A 20,304-nucleotide genomic window follows, 5' to 3' on the forward strand; every position below is an offset into this window, starting at 1 on the left:
TTTAATACTCTTTTACATGTAATTGGGAAATAAGATATACAGGCACTGGGGCATAGAGATACACCATGCCCTACTGGAAAAGTAGAAAGCAGTATGGGAGAAAATATGGGAGAGAGCAGATTGGAGGAGGGGATATCCTGTGGGACTGCTATTTTGGGGCAGTGGGTAGGGGAAAAATGGGGAGAAAATTTGTAACTCAAAGTCTGGCGAAATGAATAATGTAAATCAGAAGTTAATAAAGCATTTGAAAAATGGGGGAAAAAATAAAGTAGATGGTTCCAAGAAAAAAAAAGAAATTCTAGTTATTACTGTTGGACCCAGCAGATTATAAACAATTTGAGAATTCTGGAATAGTATTATATTTTGTCTTTCTTCCTGTCTCCAATGTTTAGTGTTCTGCATTGTGCATAATAGGCTTTTATTACATTTTGCTGAATTGAATTGAAATGCTTGCAAAAGAGGTAGTATGTTGTATTAATTTTCTTACAAATAAATTATATAATAGAAATATATATATATATATAATATATAATGTAAACATATTTATACATATAAACAAATAATATAATATAAATAACAAATGAAAAATACTTTCCTCACAGAATTTTTGAATTAGAAAGAATCTTTACATTTATGCCTATTGAAATTCAACTTAATATATATAGTTCAGTGGTTGAGCTCATCTAAATATCTTTGGATATCATCATCTATTATCATGTTAGGAATAACAGTTCTGAAACATCCTCACCTCTGAAGAAATGTAACCTATTCCTTTATTCAAAACACTGATAAGAATGTCAAACATCACAGACCTATAACTAGAAAGTATCTGAGACTGAATTTGAACTCACATCTTCCTGATTTCAAGTTCAGCACTCTATCCACAGCTCCAGCACAGACACAGAAAAACAGATATATTAATGTACTAATGGTGGAGCTATGAATTGCCACAACTATTCTGGAAAGAAATTTGGAACTATGCCTCTTACTTAATTGGCATGTCTATAATTATTAGTGAAGTGTAGCATTTTTTTCCATATGGCTATTGATAGCTTTGTTTCTTCCCTTGAAAACTTGCTGTCCATTTCCTTTCCTTATTTACTGAGTGGAGAATGCAATAGCTTTCCATTTGGTTTACCTGCCTCAAGTCTCTCCCCATTCCAATTCATCCTCCATTCAACTGCCAAACTGATTTTTCTAAAATGTAGTTTTGACTGTATCATGCTCCTACTCTATACACTCCCTATTACCTCTAGGATGAATTATAGTCTTCTGTCTGTCTTTTAAAACTCTTCATATTGTGACCCTTTCCTATCTTTCTGATTTCTTATATCTTACTCTCCTCCATGAAATCTGTAATCCAGCAGCACCTGGTGACCTATTTACTTTTCCTTGAACACGAAATTCTATCTCCTGACTTTATGCCCCTGAAATTGCTTATCTCTGTACCTGGAATGCTCTCCATTTCTCCCCCACTACCATATTTCAGCTTTCCTGTCCTACTTTAGACTTAGATTTGATTATACCTGCTGCAGAAGGTCTTTGCCGGTCAATTTGGCTACCAGTCCCTTCCTCTATGAGATTACTTTCCATTAACTCTGTACCAATCTTGTTTGTATCTGGATACTTACATGCTGTTTCCCCCATTACAATCTATTCACATTGAGGGCAAGGACTATTTTCCCTTTCTTTATTAAGCAGCTTTTAGCTGGTTATATGTGTCTGGAACATAAGTGCTTAATACAGCTTGTTTACTGACTGACTAATGATTAACACTTCAGTCCAGATATTCAAAGGTCTTTGAATTTATCTCATTATATCATTCCCTTATTTGCATATTGTCATCTTTCTCACAATAATCATGTTTCACTTTATCACAGACTTTGCTAAAATTTATGTAATCTATATTTATCTACTTCATATTCCGTGTATACTAGTTTAGTTATTCATACTTTATGAAAACATTCTGGGATTTTATAAAACTTTATCTCTTTCTTCTCTTAAAAAAATATTTTTATAGTCCAGGAGCCATGATGGCATAGTAAGCAGTAAGTGGCTGTCACCCTCCCTCATCAACCTTGAAAAATCCAGAGAACATTGTCCAGGAAAAATCCTGGAATAGTGGAGCCAGCAGAAGGATGGGGTTCCGCAGTCCTTTAGCTTGGGAGGCTAGTGAGATGAACAGAAAAGGTCCTTCTTGCTGTGGCTGAAGAGGAACAGTATAGGACTGGAGTCATCCAGCAGGCCAGCAGCAAGCTCCACCTCAGTGGACCTGTGGAAGATATTGACCCCCAGGGTGGAGGAAGAGACAAGCACCAACACCACACACACACACACCAGCTAACACCTCCAGATCCAGCTAAGCACGAGGTAAACTACCAGACCACTACAACATCCAACTGCCAGCACCTGAAGCCCCGGCACAGAAAATCAGTAACCAGGCCTCTAACCCCCAGTGCAAAAAGTGTGGGACAGTGCCCCCTTAGTCCCAGAAGCAGAGATCAAATTTAAAAGCCAGAAAAGAAAGCAAACAACATGAACAAGAAGAATAAAAAATTAATGACCATAGGGAAATAACTCGGTGACAGGGAAGATTGAAATACAAATTCAGGAAATGACAATATGGCCAATATATCCACATCTGAAACCTCCAAAGGGAATATGAACTGATCTGAAGCCCAAAACACCTTCTTGAAAGACCTCAAGAAGTATTTTAAATGTCAAATAAGAGAGAAAGAAGAAAAACTGAACAATTCCTTTAAAAATACAAATTAAAAAATGGAAAAAAAAGTACTTTGAAGAAAACAGCTCCTTAAAAAATAGAACTGGTCAAATGGAAAAGGAGGTACAAAAGCTAACTGAAGAAAACAATTCATTAAAAATTAGAATCAGTGAAATTGAAGCTAATGACTCTATGAGACATCAAGAATTTTTCAAACAAAATCAAAAGAATGAAAAAAAAGAAGAAAACATAAAACAGTGCACTGGAAATACATCTTACCTGGAAAATAGACATAGGAGAGATAATTTAAGAATTATTTATCTACCTGAGAAACACGAAGAAAAAAAGAGCCTGGATAGTATCTTTCAAGAAATCATCAAAGAAAACTGCCTGGAGTTTGTAGAACAAGAGGGTAAAATAATCATCAAGAGAATCTACCAATCACCTCCTAAAAGAGATCCCAAATTAAAAACACCAAGGAATATTATAGCCCAGTTCCACAATTATCAGATCAAGGAGAAAATCCTGCTCTCAGCCAGAAAGAAACAATTCAAATATCATGGAATCAGAGTCAGGATTCCACAAGACTTTGCAGGTTCTACATTAAAGAATGAGGGTTTTGGAATATGATATTCCATAAGGTAAAAGACCTTGGATTACAACCAAGTCTCAACTATCCAGTGAAATTGAGATTATCTTTTAGGGGAGGAGATGGCCTTTCAATGAAAAGGAGAACTTCCAGACTTTCCTGGTGAAAAAAAACTAGAGCTCAATGGAACCCCCCCCCTGCCCCGCCCCACAATGGAAAATTTGAACTTCAAATACAAGACTTGAGAGGCATAAAAAGGTAACTAGGAATGGTTAAAACAAAATAAACCCTGTTATTCAATAAGGACAAATTGTTTACATCCCTACATGGGAAGATGATACGTGCAATTATTGAGAATTATAACTTTATTTAATTCTATAGAAGGGAAATACATAGACAGAGGGGTTGGGTTTAAGTCAATTTTGATGTCATGATAAAAAAACCTAATTAAGTATTGAAAAAATATTGTAATAGGAGAAGTGAAAAGGAGGAAAGAGAAGAGTAAATTATATCACATGAAAAGGCACAAAGACATATTACAATAGAGAGAAAAAAAGGAGAGAGATGAGTATTGTTTGAACTCTCACTGGAGTTGGCTCAAGGAAGGAATAACATACTTAGTTAGGTGATTAAGTATAGAAATAGAATTATCCTATAGGCAGTTGGAGGGAAAAGGGGAAAGAAAATGGAGGGAGGGATAGGGGGGAAGGAAGAAGTAGTAAAGGAAAAGCAAAAGAAAAGGAAGGGGGGCTGACAGAGGTAGGACAAATTGAGGAAGATGGTATTCACAAAACAATATTTTCCTTTTATACTACTAAGATTTCCTCTTGTATCCATCCCATTTGCCTTGTTAGAGAGCTGTCCCTTATAAAAAGAATTAAAAAGAAATGAAAAAAAGAAAAAGGGACAAATCACCAAAATCAAAATATCAGAACAAACCTGATATTATATGTAAAGATTCACATACTCCTCCTACCCCTTTGAAAGGAAATAATTGGAACTGTTTTCTCATATCTCTTCATTGGGGCTGTTTGTTTTTTTAAGATTTTGTAATATTCATTTTAGATCAGAGATTTTTAAGTGTTTTTTAATATCATGGACCCTTTTGGCAGTAGGGGGAAGGCTATAAAATCGTTCTTGGGATAATGATTTTATATTCATAAAATATGTAGGATTATATACGACACAAATTATATTAAAAGACTGCTATCATGATTTTAAAAAAAGTTCATGGACCCTAGGTTATGAATTTTACGTAGTTTTAAAATTATAGTTCTTTCAATTTAGATTTCATAATCATTATGTATATCATTTTACCTGCTCTTTTTCACATTACATTAGTTGATATGTCCTTCCATGCTTCTCTGTATTTAGCATTCTCATGTTACATAGTAATATGCCATTATATTAATGTACCAAAATTTATCTATTCCCCAAATGTAGGCATCCACTCTCTTTCTTGTTCTTTGCTACCACAAAAAAGTACTGCTATGAATATTTTGGCATATTTGGAGTCCTTCTTTCTGCTAATACCATCATTAGGGGATATGCTTAGCAGTGGAATCTTTGGGTCAAAAGATATAGGCATTGCAGCTACTTCACTTCAATAATTCCTGAAGACTTCTTAGAATGGCCCTAATAAATCATTACTCTGCCAACAATGTATTAGTATGCCTGCATTTCAATGACCCCTCCAACATTGAATATTACCATCTTTTATCACCTTTGCCGATTTTCTAGGTGTGAGATAAAACCTCAAGGTTGTTTTGATTGCATTTTTCTTATGGCTGCTAATGTTGCAACTCTTCTTTTGAGAATTCTCTGTTATATCCTCTCACCATGACCTTCTGGGGAGTGACCTTTGGCATCATCTATTTCTGTTAGTTGTCCATATATTTTGGATAATAAGCCATTATCTGAGACATTAGATATAAAGATTTGTTCCCATTTGACTACTTCCCTTCTTATCCTAGATACATTAATTTTGGTTGTGCAGAAGCTTTTCAATTTTAGGTAATCAATTATAAATATTTTATCTTTTATACTGTCTTCTATATCTTCTTGGGTCAAAAATCGCAGACCCCTGAGTATAAAAAGTATATGATATGTTTGCATTCATATTTTATTTTGATGTAATTTTTAATATTTAGTGCATGTATCTATTTTAAATCTATTATAGAATATGGCATAGGATTTTGGTTTGTCTGCCAAACTGCTTTTCACTTTTGAATCAACCAACCATAAATGTTTATTAAGTGCCTACTAGGTTCCAGGACTGCACTAAGTGCTAGGGATGAAAGGAAAGGCAAAAGACAACCTCTGATCCCTAGTAGGTCAAAGTCTAACAGGGAAGACAACATGCAAACAGCTATATACTAATAAGATATAAACAGAATAAATTAAAGATCATCAACAAAATGGAAAGCATTAGCATTAAGTTGGGGTTGGAAAAGGTTTCTTCTAAAAGGTAATATTTTATCTGAGGCTTATAGGAAGCTAAGCAAGTCAGGAAGCAGAAGTGAGGAGAGAGAATTACAAACAGCCCTTGAAAAGGTTGAGTGTTCAAAGTGTTCAAAAATCTCGTTCAAAGAATGGCAAAGATGTCAGCATCACCACATCACTTAGTATGTGGAGGCCAGGAGGTATAGGAAGACTAGAAAGAGGGAGAGCCAGCTTATGGAAGATTTTGATTGACAAATAAAAGATTTTATATTTGATCTTAGGTCAAATTCTCAGCAGTTTTTAGAAATTAGGAAGTTTTAGTTTTTTTTTCTTACTTTCAGTTCATACAAATCTTCCCATGTTTCTCTGAATTCCTCATGTTTGTTTTTTTAATAGTAGAATATCCTATTACATCTAAATATTAAAATGTGCTTAGCAATTCTCCTATCATTGAGCCCTCACTTCATTTCCAGAATCTTTCCATACCACAAAAAGTGCTACTAAGAATATTTTGGATTATAAGAGACCTTTCTGTCTTTGACATCCTTGTAGTATATGCCAAGTGGTAGGATCTCTGAGTGAAAGATTATGAACAATTTAGTCACCTTTTCCTTTATGTAATTCCAAATTGTTTTCTAGAAAGTTTGTACTATTTCACACCTCACTCAATACACATCAGTGTATAAATCTCTCTTTCCTTAGCCACTCCAACATAAACCATTTCAATCTTTTATCACCTTTTCCAATGTGCTTACTAGATCTGAGGTAAAAATACTGTGTATGAGTTGTGCTAATTTATATTTCTCTTATTCTTAGACAAAAAAAAATCAGGACATTTTTATTAAGTGTCTACCACATGCCAGACACAGTGCACAGTCAGAGATGTAAATTTTTAAAGAAGAAGAAAAGAAATCCAAACTTACAAGAAGTGTATATCATAGCAGGTAAGACAAAATACATATGTACATATATTTTTTTCCCACATGGTAGAGGAGAGTTTTAATTCTTTTGAAAATTGCTTGCTCATATCTTCCCCCCTCTCCTACCTCCCCACTTAACCATACTCTCAGTCATTTGTTCTTCCTGGTCCCAAGGCACTCCTTAACTAACAGTACTTCTTCTATCCCTAAACCTGTTATTCCTTAACTTGTGAACCAAGCTTTAGGAGGAAGAAAACTTTTTTGGTGATATTTTAATTAACACTTGGAAATAGAGGTTCTGTTCTTTGTAGAAATACAGTAAGAAGAAAAACTCTTAACCAAGACAGTGACCTTCCTTTATATTGAGACTACTGCTTGTTTCATTAATTTTCCATATTTGACTAAAAAATCGCTTGTATCTCCCCCCACATACTTCCTTATTCTTTTTAATTAGGAGAAATGAGAGACCTCTTAACACCTGTTGAATGTTTACGAGCCTGTACATTTTGAAGAGTTGGAGAGGAGAGGGAGGTGATGATCCACTCTTTCTAGGAAGGATAAAAATACCATATTAGAACAGATGCCTAAATATTTCATAGAAAAAAAAATCAGGGAATTGTGTGTTGCCCTCAATTTTTATGCACACCTTCACTAGAATCAAAGTGAACTGAACTTGTAAAGCCAAAGGCAATTAGTGAAGGAAAACTTAAATTGTGTTTGAATTAATCTTTTTTAGATAAAATATTATTTTGACTTATTCAAACCACAAATCTATTATCTTTTCCAGTTATACTTCCAATGCCAACCAACTGTACAGAACAGTAGTACCAGGCAGCCTGAAAGAATCTTTCCTTTGGCCATGAAGACTCAAGTGGCTTCTCAACAGCATTTTGTAAGATTAGCACTGATCAGTTAAAATTTATTGTAGACAAATTTTGCCTTAGCCATGGTTAAAGTTAGTTAAAAGTAAACCTAGAAGTTTCACAACAGAACTTTTTAAGACTATAGAGTTATGTTCAAGTTAGAGCAAATATGGAATTAGAAAGGATATTTGAATATAAGATATTATTGGGGGCAGAAATCCATCTAAAATCTAGAGATTTGACAACAGATTGAATGTGAAGAGAAAGAAGGATGACACAGAGGTTGTGAACTTAAGTGATAGGTAGGATGACAATAATAGAGAATGGCAGAAGAAGGGTGGCTCCAGGGATACAAATAATGAGGTTCTGGATCTGAGATGCCTCCAGAACATCTAGCTCAAGATGTCTAATAGGTATGTTAGACACAATACACAAACTATAGTTTTTTTTTAATCCATTGTTTTCTGACTCACATAGTAATGCAATGGATAATGTCTGCCAATTGGTGAATGTCACTGAATGACCCACAAATGGTTTGATTATCCCTTAGCTAATGTGTTTGTTCTCAGACTCAAATGACTTCTTTAACTGATAACTGCTCTTCCTATCAGAGATCAGTAGCACATTAGAAAGATAACTGTTTTGTTTCAGCAAAATGATCCTTCATGGTTAGGCTTACTCATTGATCCTCGATAGAACCGTTAGAATCTTTCTCTTGGCTGTATCCTAATTATGCATGTTGAAAATAGTTAACAGTTCTCAAGTGATTTCACTTGTGTTAAAACCTCAAGGAATAGGGTGGAGTCAGGTTCTACTGGAGGAGTCTGGGGTAAGGGTGAGGGGGAAAGGGGACCAGCAAAGGAGGGTATAGTGAAACATATTAAAATTCTGTTTCCTTCTTGAGTTCTGTAAGTGAGTTTGGTTCCATAACTTTTAAGCAAGCCTCCCTCCTGTTACCCAGACAAAGCTAAAGGTTTGGCAGCACTGAAACCTGAAGTCTGGGGATCAATAGCTAGCCATTGTTTGTTCAATGTATTTAAAAAGGGGGCTTCCCTCTAGCTCTATTCTGCTTTTAGGAAAGAAAAAAAAGAGGCACAGAAACCTCTGTTATGATTGCAGAATTTCTACATGCACTGCTCAGAGGGGAGCAGGCCGAGGGGAGTGGAGCATAAAAGAAGCTGCCTGAGGCTTTGGAGACCAAGTTAAGCTTGAAGGAGTGAAAAAGAAAAAGGGAGTAATGGTATCTGTGGAAATGGGACGTTGGGATGCATTAGAAGCTCCCTTTCAATAGAAGAGGTGTCTTTGTAGCTTCTACTTTGACTGAAAGAGTGATTATTTTCTGGATTTTTTTTTGTAATTATTTCAATATTTAGCTGTCAGAACAAAGAGATGATTTTAACCAGAAGAAGCTGAAGTCTTCTGGCTTACTCTGCATGTTGTCACTAAATGTGTTCTGTCCCTCTCCAGGCTTGGATTTTGCAACCCTATCTCTCCCACAATGAACCAGCACACATTTATTAACAATAGCAAGAATGGCCAGAGGGAAAAATCCTAATAGATGCTATCCTCCCAGTAAGACAACACAGAGAATGACAGATGTTATGATTATAAGATCCTTGGACAGGGATTGGTAGAGAAACGATGAGGTAAACAAACATTTCTGGGACAGCGGAGTGAATCATTGAGAGAGAAGAGCCATACAGAATTAGAGGTCCAGAGATGAAAAGGACCAAAAGGACCTCAGAAGCCATCTAGCTCAATATCAACAGATGAGGAAACTGAGGCATGGAGAGTTTAAGTAATTCGCCCGAGGTCACACACGGAGTTAGTGTCAGCAGTGGGACTGAAACTCAGATCCTCTGGCTCTAGAGTGATCTTTATATTGTTGTTTGTCTTTGTTTTTGAAGAGGATCATTGATCTTAGGAGGGTGATATCTTGACTTGCTTGTGAATTGGATTTCAGTGAGGCAGATTTGCCCAAAGTCATCCATTCTCCCTTCCAGAGTCACCGAAGTCCAGCAGTAAGACAAGAGTCAAGACAAGCAGCGAAGGCCGGGGATGCAGTAGTTGCCTTCAGCATCTTTGATATCTGACCAAACTCTAAGTTTCCATAGTGCCTGCTTTCAGTCAACTGCTTGGCTGTTGGAACAAACTGTTCTCATCCATCCATTCCACTGGGGGAAAGTTTTCATCTTCCTGAGGAAGATAGCCCTAACTCACCAATGATTTCAGTTACCCTTGACCTTGTTCAGTCTGTTTGACAGCAAGCTCTCACACCAGAAGATATACTTCCTTATACTATCTACTCAAACCTCCTCATTTTTTTAACAGATGGGGAAACTAAAGCCAAGAGGCTTAAAGCACCTTTCCCCAAGTAAGATAGTGAATGACAGAGGTGGGACATGAACATAGTTCTTTTGGCTCTGTAGTCCAATAATCTCTCCACTGGACTGCACTGCATCATATTTCATGATCCAGATCTCTGCAATGAAACATCATGCCTCATATGTCATGGTACATTTTCCCAAGGTGATAAAAGTAAAGACATTGCTCCCACAAAATAACAGAATGATAGAGGAGAGTGTGTGGGACCTGAGGGCAACAATTTCTAGGTCTGATATTATACACAATAACTGGGACTATGGATTTCCTACCAACTGAACAAATATGCCTGTCATCAGAGGGAATATCAGATATTTGAAGAAAGAAGAAAATATTGTCAATGCCTTATCTTAGAGATGGTTATATTTTTTACACATCAGTCTATAATATGCTTTAAACTAGTAAAATTAATGATACACTAAAATCACCATTTCTAGAGATACATTCAAATGGCAGGCCCAGGAAAGTGACTGACACATTTTACATGGAGCAAACTCTATATCAGTAATTCTTAACCTGGGATTGGTGAACTTTTTAAAAATTGGTTTTGTTCTTTGTAAATATTAAAATAATCTTTTAAATATTGTGATAACTACATTTCAATATGATTCAACTCTTAGGTAACCCTATACATTTTATTTTACACATAACAACAACAGTAGCAACAACATTTTGAGAAGAGATATATAATCTTCACCAGAGTGCCAAATGATCCATGACAAAAACAAGATTAAGAACCCCTGCCTTATGACCACTCTCTCTTCTTTCATGACATTAATCATGCTTATTTAAAAGTACTGATGCACCAAAATAGCCAAGACAATTGAAAAGGCAGACAAATACAGTTCTAAGGTGGGGGATATCAGATACAGAAAAGAACGGCATCAGGAATAACAAAAATAGTTAAACACATTGTTAGGAAGTTATTGGGAGGGGCACCTAGGCAGTTCAGAGAATAGACCACTGGTCTTGGAGTCAGGAGGACCTGTATTCAAATCCAGCCTCAGACACTTGACTCTTACTAGTTGTATGACCTTGTGCAAGTCACTTAACTCCAATTGCCTTGCCTTCTTCCCTCCAAAAAAAAAGTGACAGGACTTATCTCATGGAAAATTCTGATTAGCTAAAGGAAACTTTAAAGGAATTCATAAAACATAAGAAAAAGTCAGAGACAGGCTAGGTCTCTAAGTACAAATATAATGATTATTCATGATTTTTTCCTACAAATTAAAACCTTTTTGGCACTTGGATGTGTTTTGAAGGTTCTCACAAAATATAACATTTAAAAATTATTTTTTCTTGCAACTTTTATTTCAACTTAATTCAACAAATATTTGTTAAGTGCCTACTATGTGCAAGGTACTGTGCTAGACTATATAACAACAAAAATGAAATTGTGTCCCAAAAGAGTTTACACTCTACTTAGAGAATAGAACATGTACACATGTGAGTAAATATAAAGAATATACTAAGTAATTTCAAAAAGGAGATAAGGCTCGCAACTAGAGAGATCAGGAAAGGTATCCTTCTGGAGGATGCCTGAGTTGTTCTTTGAAGGGAGCTATGGATTCAAAAGTTAGGGGTGAGGAAGAGGTGTGTTCTAGACTTGGAAGAACACCTATACAAAGACAAAGAGGTAGGAAATAGAATATCATGTATGGGAAAAAGTAAAGAGACCATTTAAAAACCTGGGATCATGAGTGTATAAAAATGAATAAAATGAATTAGCATCAGAAAAATAAGTGGTAGTCATGAAAAAAAAAAGATGATTACACATGAAACTGCAAATCAATTATGTATAACTGTTAAATTCCTTTTAAATATATAATAAAGTTATCATGTAGAAAAGAAAGGGACAGATGAAAGAACATTGTGGAGTTAGTGTCCTTGTTTGGACATCTAAATCCTCCCCTTGCTATGTTGATGCCTCCTAAAAATGACCAAGAAGATTTCTATATGGTGTGAGTAGAGACATGCCTTTAGTATCTTATATTCTGGCTCACAATTACCTGAAATAACCCTTATCAAATTCAAACTAAACTGCAAGAATTCTCTGGGAGGGATAACATTAAAACAACCATCATTCATCAATGCTGTCATTTGAGGTGCTTTATTAGACTAACTTTATCAGTTATCTTGGGACTTAGTTTATCTTGGTTTTGTTTGAGGTAAAGGAACTAAGGAGAGAAGTGGCCTAAGAAGCATTGCCTAAGGGGCCAGAAGGAGGGCACTGGGAATCATAGAGAAAAGGAATAAGAAGGAAGGTGGCCCTGGGAGAGGAGCATAGGAAACCAAATTGTCCTATGGCACATTGCCATTCCCATCCAAGCACCTCCTTGGAAACAGAAGACTATAGATCACAGCTTCTCTGTCTTCAGATACCATTCCTGTATGAAAGTATCACCTGGGCCATACCCATACCACCACCAAGAACCTTTTCTCTTTAACAGAACAGAGACACTGAGAAGCTTTCTCCTCCCCCCTTCCCATCTGTGAATTCCCTTCTAATTAGTTGATTGTTTCTATCGTTTTCAGGCTCTTCTGGGAAATAATTTTAGGTGTATAGGCTAGCTGGATTTGTTATTAGGCATAATGCAAAGTTCTCCTTTTCATTTTTTCCAGCAACACTAATACAATCACCCTGAATCATTATCAAACCACAGTATGTGGGATGAAAATTTTAGGCGGTGTTACTATTATGCAGACATCTGCAGGGATATATTTTTTTCCTCTTTTTCACTCCAGGTATTTACTAATTAGATGAATCATCTTTATTAAAAATAATGAAATCTTTCTTATTTTGGTGCCATAATAAACAGAATTCTTATCATGGTGCAACCAGGTACATCATGCCTTTTCTTATCTTCAAAGAGAATTTTTTTTTCAGAAAGTATATAGTCTTAAAGTAGATCATAGCAAAAATCTTTATGAAAAAAAGAAATTGTTCAATTAATTTCCTTAAGGTACCCAAGTTTATTCTCACTAGCTGGGAACTCCTTGTTTGCTGAATCAAAGAGCTAAATATAAACAAAATTATATTACAATTGTAGCCAGCCCCTCCTCTAACGCATTTCCTTCTGTGAATGGGGAAGGGAACTCCTGAGAGTGCATGTGGAAAAGCACTGAGCCTAAACTTCCATGTGGAAATATATACAAAAATATGCAACTTAGAAAGTCCCCCTGAAGAGAACAGTAACCTAGCACCTGTGATGGGCAGACACACCAAGAGAGGGCAGAAAGTGAAGAGGAGGCTGGGTTAGCTTGAGGAAGTTTCGTAGACCAGTGTTGTATTGAGAGATCACCCTTCATCAAAAGAGATAGAGTCAACTCCCAGATGTGCAGAGGTAAATGAAGATCTGAGGGGACACACAGACTGGAGAGGGAAGGAGGATAGTGACATAAGAGTCTGAGACTGAATTTGACACAAGGCCCAACCTGGAATCAGGGATCTCCTTAATTGGTATTGTGAGTTTGCAGGCTTTTGACTCAAAATTTCTGGGAAGTAAAGAAGCTGGAGAGCTTCTTGCTATTATAGACTAAGGGATCAGATAGGAATCCTCTGTGTTGATACATCATTAAACAAACTTATTCTCTGTTTATTGTCATTGTTATTTAGATGCTTGCTGGGGAGTTGATGGCCTGCTGAAAGAAATGAGCCAGATTCTGACACTTCTGGGTTAGGGTGGGGGGTATAATGAGGAATATGACCTATTTGCATGATTATAAATCAATCAATAATCATTTATTGACACCTACTATGTGCCAAACTGTACTAAATTAAATGCAAGGGATACAAAAAGAAGGAAAAGACAGTCCATGCACTCAGGCAGCTTAACGATTTACTGAGGGAGATGTCATGCAAACAAATGTATACAAAGAAAGCTACATACATTATACCACTTCTTTCCTTCAAAAGGATTTTTTTTCACAAGTTGTACATCTCAACAGTAGATTATAGCAAAAAAAAAAAGAAAAGAAAGAAATAATTAGAAGAGGGAAAGCACTAGAATTAAGAGGGGTTAGGGAAGGCTTCCTGTAGAAGGTGGGATTTCAATTGAAACTTAAAGGAAGCCAGGGAGATCAGCAGTCAGAGCAGAGTTAGGGAGAAGATTTCAGCCTTGGGGGCCAGTCTGAGATTGAGAGATGGAGAGTCTTGTTTGTGTAACAGCCAGGAGGCCAGGGTCACTAGTCTAAAGTGTACATGCTGGGGAGTAAGGTGTAAGAAGCCTGGAAAGTAGGAGAGAATTAGGTACGAAGGCCAAACAGAGCATTTTGTAGTTGCCTCTGGAGACAATAGGAAGCCACTGTCCTTTATTAAGTAGGGGGTGGGGGTTACAGGAAACACATGATCAGAACTGTGCTTTAGGAAAATCACTTTAGGGATTTAGTGATTCAGTGGCTGAATGTGGAATGGATTGGAGTGGGGAAAGTCTTGAGGTATACAGACCTCTTGGTGGGTTATTCCAGTAATCCAGATGTGAGGTGATGAGGGTCTGCACCAGACTGGTGGCTGTGTCATAGGAGAGAAGGGAGGAAAGTTGAGAGATATTACAAAGCTGAAATTGACAGGTCTTGGCAATAGCTTGGATATGGGGTATGAGACATAGTGAGAGATCCAAGATGACTCCTAGGTTGTTAACCTGAGGGACTGGAAGGATGGTCAATACAAAATCTTAAAAACTGAACCTGTTCCACATGTCAGAGACCATGGTCTGAAACCTTGGTCACACACGTTTCATTATGACAATTTACTTAACAAAAGTTCTCCCTCTATTTTCAAAGGACAGTATGGTCCTGATCAGAAAACATCAAGAATAGTATATGAAACAAAACAGAAAAATTTTTTACTCCTATGATGATTGTCATTTAGTTCAACTCAAAAGCATTTAATATCACAATGAGATTGCAGTTCCTTAAAATATCTTGATTTCTTTCAACATAACTTGTCTGATCACACTTCTCCTATCTTGTATTTACATTTCCTTTGTCTTTTTTGAACCCTAATATAAATCTTCAGATTTATTTCTGGTATACTTTTATTATATGGCATTTTATTTAAGGGTGTTCTAATATATTGAAATCTTTTTATGGGTCTCAGCTCCACTATGCAACACATCAAATCTCTAGCCCAGGATCATTGCCACCTGCCAATATGAAAGTAATACCTTTATCCAAGTCATGGATAACAATCTTGAGTAAAACAGTGAAATGAAAGATCCCTAGTGGCACTTTATTCATCTTTGTGGTATGAGAGAAGATTATAATTGTTTGTTTTCTATACTATGATAACCTCATAACATAGCACTGAATTATGTTTATTGACTATTTTATTTTGCATATATTTTGTACTTACACATATTTTTGTGCACGTTGCTTCCCTGATAGAACATATGATCTTTGAGAGAAGAAAATGTTTTGTTTGTGTTTTCGTAAATCCAGGGCATAACCCACTGCCTACTTAATAAATGCTTGTTAATTGATTGACTGAGGGCAGCTAGGCAGTGTAGTGGATAGGGTGCCAGGCTTGCAGTCAGGAAGACCTGAGTTTAAATCCAACCTCAGAAACTTATTTGCTGTGTAACTCTGGACAAGTCACTTAACCCTGTTTGCCTCAGTTTCCTAATCTGTAAAATGAGCTGGAGAAGGAAATGGCAAACCACTCCAGTATCTCTGACAAGAAAGCTCCCAAAAAGGGTCACGAAGAGATGGGCATGACTGAAATGATTAAACAATAACAATGCATTTCTCCTATACTCTTGTTTCATCACAGATGGCATGGAGTCAGATTTAGGCTAGATAAAAGAAAAATTTTCTAACAACTGAAGTTGCCTAAAAGTGGAATGGGCCACCTCATGTCATAGAAGTAGAGACAGAAAGGACCATATACTCTAACCCCCTCATTTCCCAGTTAAGTTAACTGGGTTTGCCCAAGGTCTCTAAGGTGATACAAGAGACAGGATTTAAATGCCAGTTTCCTGAGTCGCCTCAATGCTCTTTCCATCATGCCAGGTGAGTAGTGAGCTTCATATCACAAGAGGTGTTCAAGAGGAGACTGGATGAATCTAACCCGCATATGCTGGGGAAATAAATTTTCTAAGCTGAAAAATGAGTGGATTGGATTAGGTTGGCTCTGGGGTTCCCTTTAGTTCTATATCAATGGCCCAATTAGTTAATTTTCAGGAATGCTTTAAAGAAGATTCCTGATTAGCAACAGATTGGACTGGCTGCCACTCAGTTGTTAGGTTCCCTACCAGCTCTGAGTCTCTATGTTGTAATACTGAAATCTTATGTTTTTATAATCTCCCCATAAACAATATAATCTTCAATTTTCATTGCTATATCTCAAGGAAGATGTAGAGCAAACTGGAAAAGTTACAGAGAAAGCAAACTGAAATGACCAAAGAGATGATGGGAGGCAGGGTTAGGGTTACTTTATGAAAATTTACTGAAAAGAGTAGAATCATAAGACAATAGCTCTATAACATAAAATATAATTAATATAATGTAATGTAATGTAATATAATATAATATAATATAATATAATATAATATAATATAATTAATATAATATAATATAACATAATATAATATAATATAATATAATGTAATGTAATGTAATGTAATATAATATAATATAATATAACATAACATAACATAACATAACATAACATAACATAACATAATATAATATAATATAATATAATATAATATAATATAATATAATATAATATAATATAATATAATACAATATAATATAATACAATACAATATAATATAATATAATACAATACAACATAATATAGTCATCTAGTCCAGAACCCTCATTTTACAGATGAGGGAACTGAGGCCCACTTAAGTCATTTGCATAAATAGTAGGAGAGGGATTTGAACTCAAATCCTCTGACCCCATAGTTACCAATGCTATTTCTGTCACACCATGCAAAGATAAAAAAAAAAACTAAGAGAGAAATGGTAATGAAATCACAATGAAGATAGGCAGGATAGATATGGATGATGAGAGCAAGGTATAAGGAGAGTGTTTTATGCTAAAAAAATGCAGATAATCGATAAGAAATGGTGAGCCATAGCGGTTGGGAACCTCTCTAGTCTCTGAGATGCATGTCACAGAGTACAGCTATTTCCTTGCATTACATATACTTGGACAAAACTGTTGGAAGTTGGAGCACTGTCTGACTGAGTCTTATATTTTCCACCTAGTGAATAATACAGTGAAATTCTATCAATGCGGATGCTGCCCTGATGTAGCTCACATAATTCTGCTGCTTTGCTTGCCATTTTTCTTCCGCCATAAAATTTGGTGTTCCTTGGATGTCTTTATCACGGAAGTAAAAAGTATGATGGAAATGAATAGTAGCTCTCAGTTAAAAAGAGTATATTTCAAAAGATCTGTCATGCTCAGCTCTCTTCAAAATACTATCGATGCTTTGTTGGTTTTGAGTACCACTAAAGAATGCTTCATGTTTGGCCAGAGCCCAGCTGGCCTATCTTCAAATGGTTAGGCTTCCACATATGGGCCAGGACATATACATTGTCTGTTTTAATCTTAAGATAAAGATACCAGAAATTTCTAAATTCATTCCATAATAATCGCTAGCTTTTACATAGCCCCTGAGAAAATCAATATTTGATTCCATTCTGGAATTGACTCTATTCTGTTGACTGCCTGAGTCATGTTTCTTTGTCCAAGTTAACTTCAGAAATTCCTGAGTCCAGAAGTTTGATTTTCCCTCTCTCAATTCGTTTAAAATTCAGTTGTCTAATAAATCACCTTCACTCAAGGAAATAAGTTATCTTACTAACAAGCCTTGCACACTCACGTGCAATTAAGAGAGATCTGTTATCTCACTAACAAGCCTTTCAAGATGCAGGTGGATGCTAGGAAGTCTGTTATCTCTGTATGGCTGGCTATCCTTCAAGAAAGTCTGATCTGTTAGTACTGTTATGCTAACTAGTCATACAGGAAGACCCCATCAATGAGTTTTCCACAGCAACAAGATGGAAGGAGAAGTGATTGCTAGCCTTGCACTCCAGACTCATCTAATCATTGTTTTCCATCATCTATGGCACTGTGTCTTATCATTTACCATCTATGATGCTTTCTGTTCTTTGTTCTGTTGTACTTCCCAAAACTATATGAAAGTTAGTAAGTGTTACAGTATGGTCTTTTGATTCACTGAGGAGCTGAGAGACCCATTTTATTGGTAATTTCTAGCCTCACCAATATAATGAATGTACTCAAAATTTTGTGCCTCAGTTTACCTTAATTTCAATCATCATAGACCTTAAAGTTTACAAATATTTTTCCATGCATTATCTAATTCAATCAACGGAAAACAATTACATTAAAATAGTTGTCATGATATTTTGGGGGGACCGCAATTGGGGTTTAGTGATAAGTGTCAAGTGTCTGAAGTCATATTTGAACTCAGGTCCTCCTAACTCCAGGACCAATGCTCTACTGTGCCACCCTATAATAGTTTTTAAAAAGCAAGTTCATGGGCCCCAGATTAAGAACCTTTGGATAGCTGACATTGCACTTCTTCAGTGATACCTGGCCAGACTATTCCTGCTCATATTTTTCTTTTCATTTTCTTAACTCTTACACAACTTACTATATGAACTGAATAATTTAAAATTTAATCAGAAAGTGGCGGCCAGGTAGCACAGCAAGTAAGAGCACTGGCTCTAGTGTTGAGATGACCTGGAGATCGAATCCCAGGCTCAGACACTTAGCCCCCACCCAGAAACACCTGGCCGTGTAACCTTGAGCAAGTTACTTAACCCCAATTGCTTAGGGGTGGCCAGGTGGCTCAGCGAGTAAGAGCACCGGGATGACCTGGATCAAATCCGGGCTCAGATACTCAGCACCACACCCAGAAATAACTGGCCGTGTAACCTTGAGCAAGTTATTTAACCCCGATTGCTTTAAAAAAAATTAATCAGAAAATATATTTCTTGTCTCTAAGAGTTTTATGTGCACACCATGTCTCCTTAGCCAGGCCATGAGATCCTGGAGGACTCATGAATGAATTTCTTGAGGACAGTCTATCACATGCATCTTTTGTCTCCCCTCGGCTCCTAGGACACCATTAGGTACATGACAGCAAATACTCAATAACCTCTTCCTGACTTGATTCAAAGAGCTTTCTGATTTGCACATATATTTCAATGGTGTGAGAAACTCCCCAAAGTGGAAACACTGCCTATTGGAACAAAGAGGTAATTCTTCTGTATCTTACAGTCTTTGACAGTTGACCATGGTCATTAAAAGACTATCTACTAGGGTTACACAGTGTATATCTGTGAGAAGCAGGACTTGGGCCCGGGTCTTCCTTGTTCCAAGGCTAGCCCTCCATCCCTTTCATGGCATTACTTCTCAAGCAGTTTGTTATACTTCAAATAGAAAAGCATGGATTCACAAGTGCACATGAAGAGAATTTTACTAAACCTATTATAGTGTTTTCTTATTATGCTGGGGATCATACTACTTAATTCAACAGGAGTGTGCCTAAATTTTCATTCCCTTTAATGTTTAAAAATCATGCCTGATAGAGTTCAGTAATTCCTTAGCCTTCTTCAGAAAAGAGACTGGGTTTATAAATAGAGAAATTTAAGCCCAGAAAGAATTCAGGAGAGGTTCAAAACATCAGAGTACATTAAAAGCAAACTTTGCATCTTCCTCTGCTTTTATTAAATCTAAGAACCATTGATTAGAGACCTTCTGAATGCAAGGCATTCAGCTTTGTGCTGGAAAGACACATATGGAAAACCAAACTGCTTGGATTCAGTCAAAGGGCCGCACTTGAGGACCTAGAGGGCTACACACAGGCTAGAAATCACAGGTTCCCCACCAGTGACCTAACCTTAAAGAACTTACAATGGAAGAGAGGAAAGTGCAAAGACAATTCAGGAAGCACAGTGGAATGTGATGCAGACAAAGAAGAGGTCAAAGAAAAAGCTAGGAAAGGGGCAGCTAGGTGGTATAGTGAATAAAGCACTGGCCTGAAGTCAGAAAGACCTGAGTTCAAACCTGGCCTCAGATACTTAATACTTAATTACCTTTGTGAACTTGAGCAAGTCACTTAACCCCAATTGCCTTCTCCCATCCAAAATAATTTTTTTAAAGCTAGGGAAGAAGAAATCATCTCATATATTAGACCTCCCCAGGCAATTCCTACAGCAAGAGCATCAGTGAATCTGAGAATTGGAAGGTGCCTTTTAATCTCTCTGGATCAATCCTTCCCAGTCCTTAAGCAATCTCTTCCACCTGTGCTAATTGTCAGATCACTTAAAGTCAGGCTAAGACATTCTCAGTCATATAAGACTGTATTCTGGATTGAGGTTAAATTGCCTAATTTTTACTTCT

The 20,304-nt window shown here is 36.5% G+C and overlaps 1 protein-coding gene across 2 annotated transcripts in view; it reads right to left on the reverse strand.

Moving 5' to 3' along the window:
- The window catches only part of SGCD (sarcoglycan delta), a 562,593-nt gene that overhangs the window by 537,610 nt on the left and 4,679 nt on the right, over window positions 1–20,304 (reverse strand). Inside the window, exon 2 of one of the 2 annotated variants that reach the window (XM_069102512.1) lies at window positions 14,366–14,428. The exons of the other annotated variant lie outside the window; for it this stretch is intronic. The gene's annotated coding sequence lies outside the window, so the exon portion shown is untranslated. The remainder of the gene's footprint in view (window positions 1–14,365; window positions 14,429–20,304) is intronic. 2 annotated transcript variants of the gene reach the window in all.

The sequence above is a fragment of the Petaurus breviceps genome, unplaced genomic scaffold (assembly GCF_028583685.1).
Source record: "Petaurus breviceps papuanus isolate PSGF00001 unplaced genomic scaffold, PetGlider_PUasm1.0 551, whole genome shotgun sequence".
Classification (NCBI taxonomy): domain Eukaryota; kingdom Metazoa; phylum Chordata; class Mammalia; order Diprotodontia; family Petauridae; genus Petaurus; species Petaurus breviceps.